The 12,837-nt window shown below is 35.8% G+C and overlaps 1 protein-coding gene across 4 annotated transcripts in view; it reads left to right on the forward strand.

Annotated features, from left to right (window-relative positions):
- The first annotated feature begins 2,331 nt into the window (after positions 1–2,331).
- Positions 2,332–12,837, forward strand: part of LOC135207865 (uncharacterized) — a 174,494-nt gene continuing 163,988 nt past the window's right edge. For all 4 annotated transcript variants that reach the window (XM_064239758.1, XM_064239748.1, XM_064239776.1 and 1 more), the window contains exon 1: positions 2,332–2,743. The gene's annotated coding sequence lies outside the window, so the exon portion shown is untranslated. The remainder of the gene's footprint in view (positions 2,744–12,837) is intronic.

Here is a 12,837-nt window from a genome sequence, read left to right on the forward strand (position 1 = left end):
TTATGTAAAAGCTTCATTCCGTATGCTATTTCAGTTTGATAACAATAAAACATAATTTTAAAAACTAGTGTGAATAACCACATTAGATATCACTTTCTACGTATATATGCTCTTTAATTGCGAGAATTATATTTATAAACCTGTAGTTCATTTCAGTTATGCAATAGGCTTTCCTCTCAGTCTCGCTTTCTCTATCTCGAGAATAACTGCCCCCTTCTTTTGCCGGACAAATAATGCCCTTTTCATGCAAAACAATTTCAATAAAGTGTTCCCCCCCCCTCCTCTCTCTCTCTCTCTCTCTCTCTCTTGCGTTGATTAGTCTATCCCCTTGGCATATAGATCTAGGCCTAATTGCAATCTTATCACTCTTAACCAGTCAAATATGGTTTACTTGCAGAGGAATCGAACGGAAGATATATCTATGCACTTTAATTAACAGAAGTAGTAATATAAGCCCAGTTGATATATTTGTCCACTATTTTAAATGTAACAGGTAGACTAAACCAAACTAGAGTAAAGATGTTAAATACCTGAATCATCTGTGACACTGTCATGCAGAGGTAAACGTTGGTTCGGTATGGCAACATCCTTCAATTTTGTTGCGTTTGCAGGGCACTATACTCTGTTTTTTTCCATCTGTCCATCCGCCTGTGTTGTTTTTGTATGGTAACATTGCGTCCCGGGCTTTAAATAGTTACGGTATGTGTAAGTTTTGGGTAAATAAAAGGATATCTGGGTGTACATTTGCAACTGAAAACTGTTATATAATAATTTACTGTATGCGAAGTACACCGTTAATATTCTAAATGGGATATGATTATTATTGTTGAATGTAAGCTGAATGTAACTATCTAAAGCCCGGACGCAGTGTTACCATACGGAAACACCACAGGCGGATGGACAGATGAAAAAAAAAACAGAGTATAGTTATGGAATTCATGCCTCAGGTTTCTTGCATAAACGCTTTGTTGAAAATGAAATAATGCACACTTGCGTGTTTTTTTTTTTTTTTTTTTTTTTTTTTGCGTATATTTGTCACTATTTTAAATGTAACAGGTAGACTAACCAAACTAGAGTTAAAGATGTAAATACCTGAATCATCTGTGACACGTCATGCAGAGGTAAAAACGTTGGTTCGGTATGGCATCATCCTTCAATTTTGTTGCGTTTGCAGGGCACTTGTTATGCAATTCATGCCTCAGGTTTCTTGCATAAACGCTTTGTTGAAAATGAAATGAACACACTTACGTTTCTTTTATTTATTATTTATTTATTTATTTTTTTTTTTTTACGTATATGGTCACTTCTTTCGCAGATGTTCGCCAACTTCCTTTTTCACATTTCGAGATCTTTAGGGAAACGGTAAAAGCTAACCTTTTCGTTGCTAGCATTGTCATTTTCTGCGGCACAGCATCCATAAATAGCGCATATCACCATGGCAACAACTTACTCGGTTCAAAAAACCTCTTGAAATGTCACAAATTCGTGATGGAGCGATGAGAGCACTGTGACGTTATGCGCGGGTGCGTTAAAAATCGACTTTGCATAACTATTTTCCATAGAGGGTATGCTATTTTTCTTACATTTTGGTCTAAGTACTGTACTCCTTAAAATTTCGTTGACCATTAACATTACGTAAATAGACCGAAAGTACTTGGCTATCTCGCTTTTTCATTTTTTTCCTTCGTGGCAAAAAACCTTTATTTATACATAGCATCACGTTTTATATACTTCGTGATCAAGTTATTCATATATAAATATATATATATATATATATATATATATATATATATATATATAATGTGTGTTCTTACATTCCCTTTTTCCGTCTGTTTCTTGAGCGAGGATTTGTCCAGGCAAAGATGTCAAAATCCCACCTTTTTTGGTCGAAACGCCAAGAGAATCGACGTTTCGACGTTAGTCTCATAGAGAGTTTTTGTCCGTCAGTTAAGTATACAAATAAACAGGAAGCGTTTTGGCAACTCTTATTTTTTTCTCCTGTTTCTTTAGCGAGGATTTAGTCGAGACAAAGAAGTAAATCCCACCTTGTTTGGTCGAAACGCTAGAGTATCGACGCTAGTCGCATCGGCATGTTTTTGTTGGTAATGAAGTACAGATAGTTTTAATAGTGATAAAAGAATACGCGTCCAATAAAAGGATACGTGACATCGCTGAGCGTTTTATTCCCTTCGCCAACTGAAATATGCTCTTTGACATCTATCAATCGGCCTTTCCAAAACTGCTTAGTACCCGTATTGGTCACCAGATGGCGAGCGGCGTGCGCTAGCGCGCGAGAGCGCCAGGTGTCAGGGGAGAAAGAGGAAGAAATGATCCTCGGCAACTTAGTTGTGTCGTTGCAGTCGAAGGGTTGGGATCGTGCTCCTCCGCCTCCCGTGTTCGGTGACTGAGTGATTGCGAAAACTGAGACTAATTTTTATAATAGTGGTATTTTATGTATTCGCCTTTCCGGATATTAACCGTACTCGGATCAGTGTTCGGTGTAGCCGATCTACGAGAGGATGTGGTATATATAGTGCGGAACGGATTAAATTGTGGACGATTTAAAGGTTCATGCCCGTTGGGCATAGCGCGTGCCCCTTGGGAACAACACGACGTCAAACATGGCACCTACCTTCTTGAATGCCCAATTTTTGTGTTGTGCTCTTTTTATAGTTTGTAGCGCGTGATTCGGAATACTAAAAAGGAAAAGTAACACTCGGACGACACAATACGACGTAGCGAGGTAAGTTTTCGCCTTAAAATTTAATCAAAGTTTTTGTTGAAACGATAAGAATCTATAGACCTAGGCATATCTATTGTGTAGTGTCTGGAGAATAGTTTTTGCATTGTTGGCAGATAACACCGTTATATATTCGTTATAATTTCATTCAAATAACTCATTCGGTTCTTATTGTATGGCTTAATATATTTTGAATAATAGGTAGATAATTAAGTGGCGAATGATTAAAATCAATTAACTAAAACTAGATTCAAAATATGTAGGTATCATGTAATGTTACTAATACCACAACAAACATAATTTTATTCTTAAATCCTTTTATTGCAAGTAGGCCTATGTACTAAACTACAAGGCAACAATACCATTAAGTCAATAGGGTTAAAAAAATGGTTTGTAATTGTACACAGACTTTGCAGTGCTTTGCTAGGCCTACTTAATGTGTGCTTCCTCGGTTTTAGTGTCTGAATTATGGCTAGGCCTATAGCCTAGTAGGTGTGGTGAAATTACGTTTGCAGCAGGCTGCTAAATTTAACCAAATAATCAACAGACGGATAGTCTGTCGATTAATTGGTTAAATCCATTACTCTACGTAAGGTACATAGATAAGTATTAAGGTCTAAATAAGAACAATTTCCCAATCTATGTAGAAATCCCACGAGTTTACTCACTATTTGTATTTGCATGTCTCGAATGTCGGCTAAATCAGTTTCAACTTCGGTACCAGTATAACATGAAGCATCGCCACATGGGGTAATCGATCAATCGATGCCGTCCCTGAAGTTTACAGTATGTAATTATGTCGCAGTGATACCTCGGCGATGACAATAGATCAAGATTACAAAAATAATTAGGCTATGTTTGACGGCGTTCAGTACATTGCTAATTATATATATATATATATATATATATATAATATATATATATATATATATATATATATATGTGTGTGTGTGTGTGTGTGTGTGTGTGTGTGTATGTAGAGAGAGAGAGAGAGAGAGAGAGAGATAGAGAGAGCATAGCAATGGACTGAACGCCGTCAAACACAGCCTAATTATTGTAATTCGTTCTATTGTAATCTCCGAGGTATGTTTACTGCTACCGAAGTTAGAACTGATTTAGCTGACATTCGAGATAGGCAAATACATATAGTGAGTAAACTCGTGGGATTTCGACATAGATTAGGAAATTATTCTTATTTAGACCTTAAATTTTAATAAAATAGCATACGTAGAGTAATGAATTTGACCAAGTAGTCGACAGACGGATAAATTTAGCAGCCTGCTGTAACCGTAATTTCACCACACCTATAGGCCTAGCCATAATTCAAACACTAAAATCGAGGCAGCACACATTCAATAGGCCGAGCAAAGCACTGCAAAGACTGTGTACAATTTTTTTTTTTAAACTATTGACTTAATGGTGTTGTTACCTTGTAGTCTAGTACATAGGCGTACTTGCAATAGAGAGAGAGAGAGAGAGAGAGAGCCGTTGCCTGGCTTAGAATGTTAGAAGAAATTTCCGTATAAAGATTATTATTATTACAACGAGCGAGTCATTCACCCACCATTGATCAGCTCCTCCACTCAAGATATCAGAGTGCCTGAAGAAACTAGGCTCATTATGAAAAACAAACAGGAAAAAATAAGGAAAAAGCATTAAAGTAATTAGCGATCTAACGAGAAAGTGAACCCACTTCCTTCCGACTTGCTTTCCATGAGAGAGAGAGAGAGAGAGAGAGAGAGAATGTTCGCTAATTTAATCATTTATCGCCGCAAAAAGCTACATTGGAGTTTTAGCCAAGCGTGGAGAAAAAGTAGCGTGTTTCTCATACTTTCTCTCACTCATTTACCTTTATATATATATATATATATATATATATATATATATATATATATATATATATATATATATATATATATATAGAGAGAGAGAGAGAGAGAGAGAGAGAGAGAGAGAGAGAGAGAGAGAGAGAGAGAGAGATGTAAATACATGGAAAGAATTTTATTACATAAATGATTCGTTATAATACTCGTATATATTTGTTTTTGTGTATACTTAAATGTTCATACCTAGGATTGGTACAGTTGTCGTATTCAAGACCAAGATCATAAGAGTTACTTGTCGTAAGACGACTAGAATATCTGCGATTTATGACTGTAACTCTCAAGTGCTCTTGTACAATGTACTTGGTGGCTCTTCCAGGTCATCGCGCATCTGGTGGCGTGTTTGTTGCCAGACATTCAAAAACTAGTTGTAATTAACGCCCGTTGGTCGACTTAACCGTTAATGCTGATTAATTCTGTCCACTCTCCGAGTATGCTTTGCAGTGTTTTGTGGAGCGAGAGTTGGTTAATTTGGTGACGTATTAGAAAAAGATGAGTGTATATTACGTACACAGATGTCTGTGGTAGAAGAGGAAGATGTTTGCTTAAGTATGAGTAAAGAAGTTTAGTGAATTTATTTATTTTTTCCCTTACAAAAGAGCATGAATGAGTAAAGTTATTTCATTTGTTGGGTCATAATTCATTTTACCCTCGATTGGGTCTGTCGAATCTCTTACCACCAGATGCGCACCCAACGTATTTTAATGTGTATTACATATAAAGATTAATTATTCTTTTATATTTAGAATTGAGATTGCAGAAAGCAAACAATAGTTTGGGCCCTCCCAGTTTATACATAATAATAGAAGCATTTGCTGTTAGTTAAGAAAAAACAATAACAAGAATATGTGAAAAATTTAAAATAAGTAATGCAGGACAAAATATCCTTTTATGAATTCGGCGAATTAGTTGTTTGCCATTTTTAGTCGCACTTACGTTTTTTTTTTTTTTTTTTTTTTTTTTTTTTAGGGTGTGTGTGTGTGTGGACAAGTTACTGTTTTATGGATTTGTTCAAAGGCTACAAAGGATTCCGTTACTTCGCTTGTTGACGATTCTTTCAAGTGCTCTCTCTCTCTCTCTCTCTCTCTCTCTCTCTCTCTCTCTCTCTCTCTCTCTCTCTCAGTCTGAATTAAACACACACACACACACATCCTTATGGAGAGTGATATGTGAAACGTAACCAGATTATTTATTCAACCTATTTACTTTCAGTGTTGTTGACTTTTGATCTCATAATACCAGTTCAGTTTATATAAACTTTTATAAAACGTAATTTTCATCTATTAGGTGCGTTTATTGCCAAAAAGGCTTCCATGATAGGTTAAGTCAGTTTTTCGCTCATTCGGTGTGAATAATTCGTAATACAACTGCAATAATTCGTAATACAACTACGTATTACGAATTATTATAGAAATAGTAAAGATATCAGTTATGTAAATGTATAAATTGAATTCGAAGCAACTGTCATCTTAAAGTTTTTTGGATAATCAGTCATTCAGAATAGAGATGGAAATATGTAAAGAGGGATTAATGTGTTGGGGGTAATTGAATAAAAAAAGAGTTACATTTATATTATTAGTCTATTTCAAGTAGGAGGAACCCATTCAGTTATATAGATGTTAGAAGTATTCTTTCCTAACCAGTCTGACCATAACGCGTAGTGGTAAAACTTGCTAGCATCAGCATAGTGCATTATTAATCTCTCTCTCTCTCTCTCTCTCTCTCTCTCTCTCTCTCTCTCTCTCTCTCTCTCTCGGATTGAATGAATTTGAAAATAACGTACAAAAGTTTATAAGCTTAAGTCTCTCTCTCTCTCTCTCTCTCTCTCTCTCTCTCTCTCTCTCTCTCTCTCAGATTGAGTGAATTTGAAAATAACGTACAAAAGTGTATGAGCTCAAGTTTCTCTCTCTCTCTCTCTCTCTCTCTCAATGTTTTCTGTCATCAACTTGAACCGACGAAATCGCTAAACGTGTACAATTAACGATCTTTTTTCTCTTAGTTATGCACAAGTGGTTAAGTCGAAAGCGGACGGTGGATTAAGAAAAAAAAAACGAAATAAATGTTTCGCTTTCGTTAACACTGGAATTCCGATGGCTCTGGTCACACTGTATATTCTCTCTCTCTCTCTCTCTCTCTTAGATTATATGTCTTTCTAAGCAAAGGACCAGAGGAAGACGAGGAAGTGAAAGGAATTTCTCTATTAAAATAATGACAGTTCTGATTGGCATTCGTTCCGTCTACCGCCGAACTGCGGAGTTATATTTCCGAATCCGTCTTCCTTTGCTCTGTCTTCCTTATAAAAATCTTATTCAGTCACTTTCCCTCTTGTTAAAAATCCTCTCTTTTTTATTTTATTTTATATTTTTTTTACTTTCCCTTCAGAAGCCTTTCCGTTCTTCTTCCCCTTCAGGGTTGGGCTAGATAAGTACATTAGTTGCCTTTCCCGTCGGCCTCTAGTGGGAACATCTCTATATGCGGGAATTTGCTTAATAAGATCTATTTAAGTCCTCATTGTACGTATCGAGTATGTGGTGCTTAATGAAGAGCAGTTCCAAGCTTATTGCACAAATATGAGAATATGTGCAATGCGCTTTTCAGCCAGTTTGAGAATGTAGTCCTCATCCATGTGTTTCGAATCTCTATGTACATTTTTGAGAGAGAGAGAGAAAGAGAGAGAGCTTTTCAAATGAATATTACATTGCTTTCTCGAACTTCACCAAAGCTTTTTGTCTTTTCAAGTTTTATGCTAAAGATAGAGTTGATTTTCCTAGCGTAGTCAGATTCCATCAACATTTGCTTTTCACTCTCAAGCATCTATTCATCTATCCTTATATCGTTTTATGCCAAATAAATCATAAATTTTTCCTATAACTATATTTCCATCAGACCAGTGGTTCTTAACCTTTTTACTACCACGCCCCCTCAAAGAGTTGGTCCTTCCCTCCACGCCCCCTTCGCATCTATGAGTAAAATACCCTCCCAGATTTAAAGGAAAGTGGAAAAAAAGTGAAAAAGAAGGGGTTTCGAGGGACAGGGAGGGAAGTGAATAATTACAATACATGTCAAGCTCAACGAGTCTAACTTAAGAGTAGTAGACTATAGAAAACTAACGTTACAAGGCGACACTTTTGCATTTTTCCAGAACCTTCTGAATATTAGTTCCTCACACTTGTTAAAAGAATCGCGAATATAATAAGAGAATCTTTTATTTGCCCGTACGGCTTGCGCCTCCCCTAAAAATTGCTGACGCCCCCACAGGGGGGCGCGACCCCCAGTTTAAGAACCACTGCTTTAGACCAGTTTCCGAGTGAACATCAAGGTATACATTTTCCAAAAGCAGATAGAACAGCTAAAACACGAGAAAGCACTCACAGCCTTCGAGTCTATAAGTACGCGAGTAACAAGGGCATGAAATGACTGCTTCGGTGGCTCGTCCGGATAAAGGAACTTGCTGATTAGCGTGGCAGCCGAACCGCGCGATGCTTCTTACAGAGGCGTGGTGATAGCCTGAATTGCTTGCCGTTGCAATGCAGATTTCTTAAGTGGTCCAGAGTAGTTGAATAGATTTCTTTGTTTTGTAATTTCTTTTATTATATTTAGCTTATATCGGTTATTTGTTAAATTTCCTTTTGTTATTTACGATTATACCGGCTATTTATCACATTTCCCTTTGTTATTTCTAGCTTATGTATACTGGTAATTTATTCATTTTGCTTTTGTTATATCTAGCTTACATTGGTTATTTATAAAATTTCCTTTTGTTAGTTCTAAGTAAACCGGCTATTTATTGATTTGGAAGTTCATCTGGTCTCTATTGTGTTTCTTTGTTTATCATTCCCCTTTTCTCATTTCCATTTAAAATATGTACATAATAATGATAGTAAAGAATTGGTATCAATTCATATCAAAATCCTCTTAACCTTCAACTCATTTAAAGAGGAAATCCAGAATCACGCCTTACCAGATTCATCAGTCTCGCGAAAGTGAGTCTGATTATATTTGTTAGACAATTAATGACTCCGTCCGAGGAAGTGATTTTGCTTGAATGCTTTTCCATTTCATCGTCAGGGGTCATTCATCACGGCCATTGTTTTATTGCAGAGATATTAAACGCTGATGTTGAGTGGAGTTGGTGTGTTAGTGTGCTAGTATGGGGTTCCTCATGTAGTGTGTTTGTCTGTGCTCGCGTGTACGCGTACTTATTATACAGGCGCGCGCTCACAGAGACACACACATATATATACATGTATATATATGTGTGTGTGTGTGTGTAATTGTCATAGCCACAATGACCTCTTAACTTCTCGAATTCTTGGCACTTTTTAAAAGAGGGAAGAATTTGAGAAGCTAAGAGGGCATTGATGCTGTTACAATTACATATGTACCTGGTGAAAAGTCACGAGTAGATTCTGCATATAATATAGGCTTTATATATAGTATAGATTATATAGATATATATATATATATATATATTATATATATATATAGAGAGAGAGAGAGAGAGAGAGAGAGAGAGAGGAGAGAGAGCATGTGTCATATCCATGTGAAAAACCGCAGCTACACTGCGTACTTTTCCGAATGTTATAGCGATACGTTTCGCTAGGTAAATAGTATGGCGATCGGTCAGCCATGCAAATATTTTCAGCTGTGGCCCTTTGCTTAACCCATGTTATACAATATTCCTCATTCCTCCTCTCTCTTTTTTTTTTTTTTTTTTTTTTTTTTTTTTTTTTTTTGCTTACCCTTTCCCCTCATGGGCTTTTACTGCGGGGAAGTCCTAAGAGCTTTATATTCTTGTATTGGTTTTATAGGACTCTTCTTTATTATTATTATTATATGTTTTTTGTTTTTTTTTGCACGGCCTCTTGCTTCCAAACCACAGTTGTCAAGTTATGCTCCTGTGCAGCGTGTCACGATTTTTAATTTATTTTACCCTCGCGCTTACAGTTGTTTTCAAGTTTTCAAAATATTGCCACGAGTGTTTGGCCTCAGCCTGTAATAGCCATCGGCATGGTTGTTAAAGAAGCACAGCAGCTGGCTGGTGAAGTGCTTTTAATGACGGTGCTTAGATTTTGACATTTGATCCAACAGTTAGGTAAAGGAGAGAGGCATTTAATATATAATAAATAATATAATATACTACTATCAATATATATATATATATAAATATATTTATATGTATGATATATATATATATACACATAATTATTGTGTGTTTATTTAAATTGCGTACAGCTTCTTGTTGCCTTATCTAGTGACCTGTCTCGCTTTATGAATTTTAACGTTTTATTAATTTGATAAAGCTTCATTCACATAATTATTACTTTGTTTTTCCATTTTTAAACAGTTCACATATACACCAGTATAGCCCGTTCGTTTCGTATCATCACCCGCCCCCCCCCCCCAAAAAAAAAAAGACTGATCTACTAAAATATACCTTGCGGAGAGTTTCAATGCCAAGACTAAAGAAAACTAAAGAAAGCCTCATCGGAGTTCGAACATTTTGTAAACAACACCACGCCCGAACTTTCCCACGCTCGCCGCAAAGTTCCCACGCCCGCCTCCTTAACGGTAAAGGGCTTATAAAGAACTGCCTCACCCTCCTCCTACACTGCCCTTATCCCCACTTCAGCTGGAAATAACGAACGCGTTTATTACTCTTGACCTATATTTTGAAGGGGGAAACGAAATGACTTCTGCTCAGCCGTGAGTTTGCGTTTGGATTTTTTTTTTCTTTTCTTTTTTAAAGCCTAGATGTTCTAAGTGAAGAGAGCTTTAGTTATGTTGAGTTTGAGAAGAAGTACCCTGTGTACCTTGTTAATGTTGTTGTTGCTATTGCTGTTGCTGTTGTTGTTAGTAATATTGATACTCAGTTACTTCCGTTAATAAGTAATAACCTTTATTAAGATCGTATTTGTTTTTGTCTTCCAGAATATGAATATGAATAATTCAGTTATGATCATCAACATTATTATTATTATTATTATTATTATTATTATTTTATCTTTGGATCATAAATGTTAATAATTCTGCTATTGTAGCTAGCATTAGTTTGACGAATGTTGAATTTGACAGTCACTGGCCTCACAAATCACAATGCTCGAGAAGAAGAGATCTTGCTATTATATCTTCATTCAGAGAAGTTCGTGTTTGATTTAGATAATATATTTTGAGAGACTACACTTTCATTTACACCTAAAAATAAATAGATAAATAACCAAAAATTGCAAATAGCTTTCGAACATGTGTCAAGTGCTATCAATTTTTATTGAGAATAGATCTAAAGTATTTAACCATTGTTTACGAAGCGTGTTATTAACTTTCAAAAGTCGTATATACGATTTAAGACGCTTTCTTCCTATTGTTTTTCGTCTCTTTTATATAACATCTTAGTTAAGGAAGCAGGATCTTAAGAATTTCCCATCCATCTTTTATAAAGTACTATTGTATTGGCTCCATTTAAGTTTTACTTCGATTCCTTTGACAAAGAAAATGACATTTTGTTTACCTGTGTATTCGCCCACTTAATATAAAGTTAAGAGATTAGTTATGTTTTCGTAAAGTGAATAGATTTTATATTTTTAAGAGCAGGTGATATATATTGATATATGAATGGTAAATTTATATTGATGTAGAATGAGCTGATTATATACCAGTACTGTATCTTGCTTTTATATTAGATTGCCGGTGGCAATTTAACAGTAAAATTGAAGCTAGGAATCACGTAGAATTCAAAGATACGACGGAGAAGAAATTCCTGAAAAGATCCTTATATCAGAGAAGCCAGTTATGGAAAGAGGGAATGATAAAAAACTAGAAATAGAAAAATTCTATATTGCAACAGAACAGAAGACCAAGAAGGAAGAGAGAAACTTTTTTTTATATTGGGTAAAGGTTGTTGCCAATGACTCATGCTGTAATTGAAAGTGACATAATTATATATATATATATATATATATATATATATAATATATATATATATATATATATATATATGTATGTATATATATACTTACTGCATTATTTTAAATCCATGAAGGTACCATGAAAAATTATAACAGTTAAGGAAAACGAAAGTAGGAAGAAAGTTCCAGAATCTGTATATACGACATGCAGGCTTTCTAGTATAATTTCTAAATTTAAATTACCAAAGGAAGAGTTTAAGCAATATTACTGCTGCTGTAATTAAGAAAGTTTTTACTAGATTTTGGGGGAAATAATTGTACCGCGGTGACTGGAATTATCATTCTTTGGTAATAATAAGATTTTCACATCATGTAGGCTATCTGTTACAAATACAGTATTTTTGACGTTTTCCTTTTATGAAAAGTATTTTTTCTCATTTTTGCCATGAACGAAATTTTTATTGACGTCTTCATATGTACCTTCCACTCGTAAGACAGATTTTTATTGTTTGAAAGGGATTGTTGTAGACATTTCTGTCAATTGTTTTTTTATATATAATTTTGTTTTGTTTTGTTTATCACACTCATCCTATTCGACTCTGTGGTTTTTATATTATGGGGTTCCGGGTTGCATCCTGCCTCCTTAGGAGTCCATCACTTTTCTCACTGTGTGTGCTGTTTCTAGGAGCACACTCTTCTGCATGAGTCCTGGAGCTACTTCGGCTTGTAGTTTTTCCAGATTCCTTTTCAGGGGTCTTAGGATCGTACCTAGTGTCCCAATGATTATGGGTACAATTTCCTTTTTATTATTATTATTATTATTATTTTTTTTGGTCTATCCTCTAATTCGACTGGGTGGTATTTATAATGTGGGGTTCCGGGTTGCATCCTGCCTCCTTAGGAGTCCGTCACGTCTGGTCTATTTGCGCGTATCACCATATCTGTTCTGATACCATAGTCCCAGAGGATCTTTGCCTGATCGTTTTCTATCACTCCTTCAGGTTGGTGTTCGTACCACTTATTACTGCAAGGTAGCTGGTGTTTCTTGCACAGGCTCCAGTGGAGGGCTTTTGCTACTGAATCATGCCTCTTTTTGGACTGGTTCTGTGCAAGTGCTGGACATTCGCTTGCTATGTGGTTTATGGTTTCATTTTTTGTATTGCACTTCCTACATATGGGAGAGATGTTATTTCCATCTATCGTTCTTTGGATATATCTGGTTCTTAGGGCCTGATCTTACCCCTCTGTTATCATTCCTTCAGTTTCCTTCTTGAGCTCTCCCCTCAGTAGCCATTGCCACGTGTCATCG

Source organism: Macrobrachium nipponense, chromosome 11 (genome assembly GCF_015104395.2).
Source record: "Macrobrachium nipponense isolate FS-2020 chromosome 11, ASM1510439v2, whole genome shotgun sequence".
NCBI lineage: Eukaryota > Metazoa > Arthropoda > Malacostraca > Decapoda > Palaemonidae > Macrobrachium > Macrobrachium nipponense.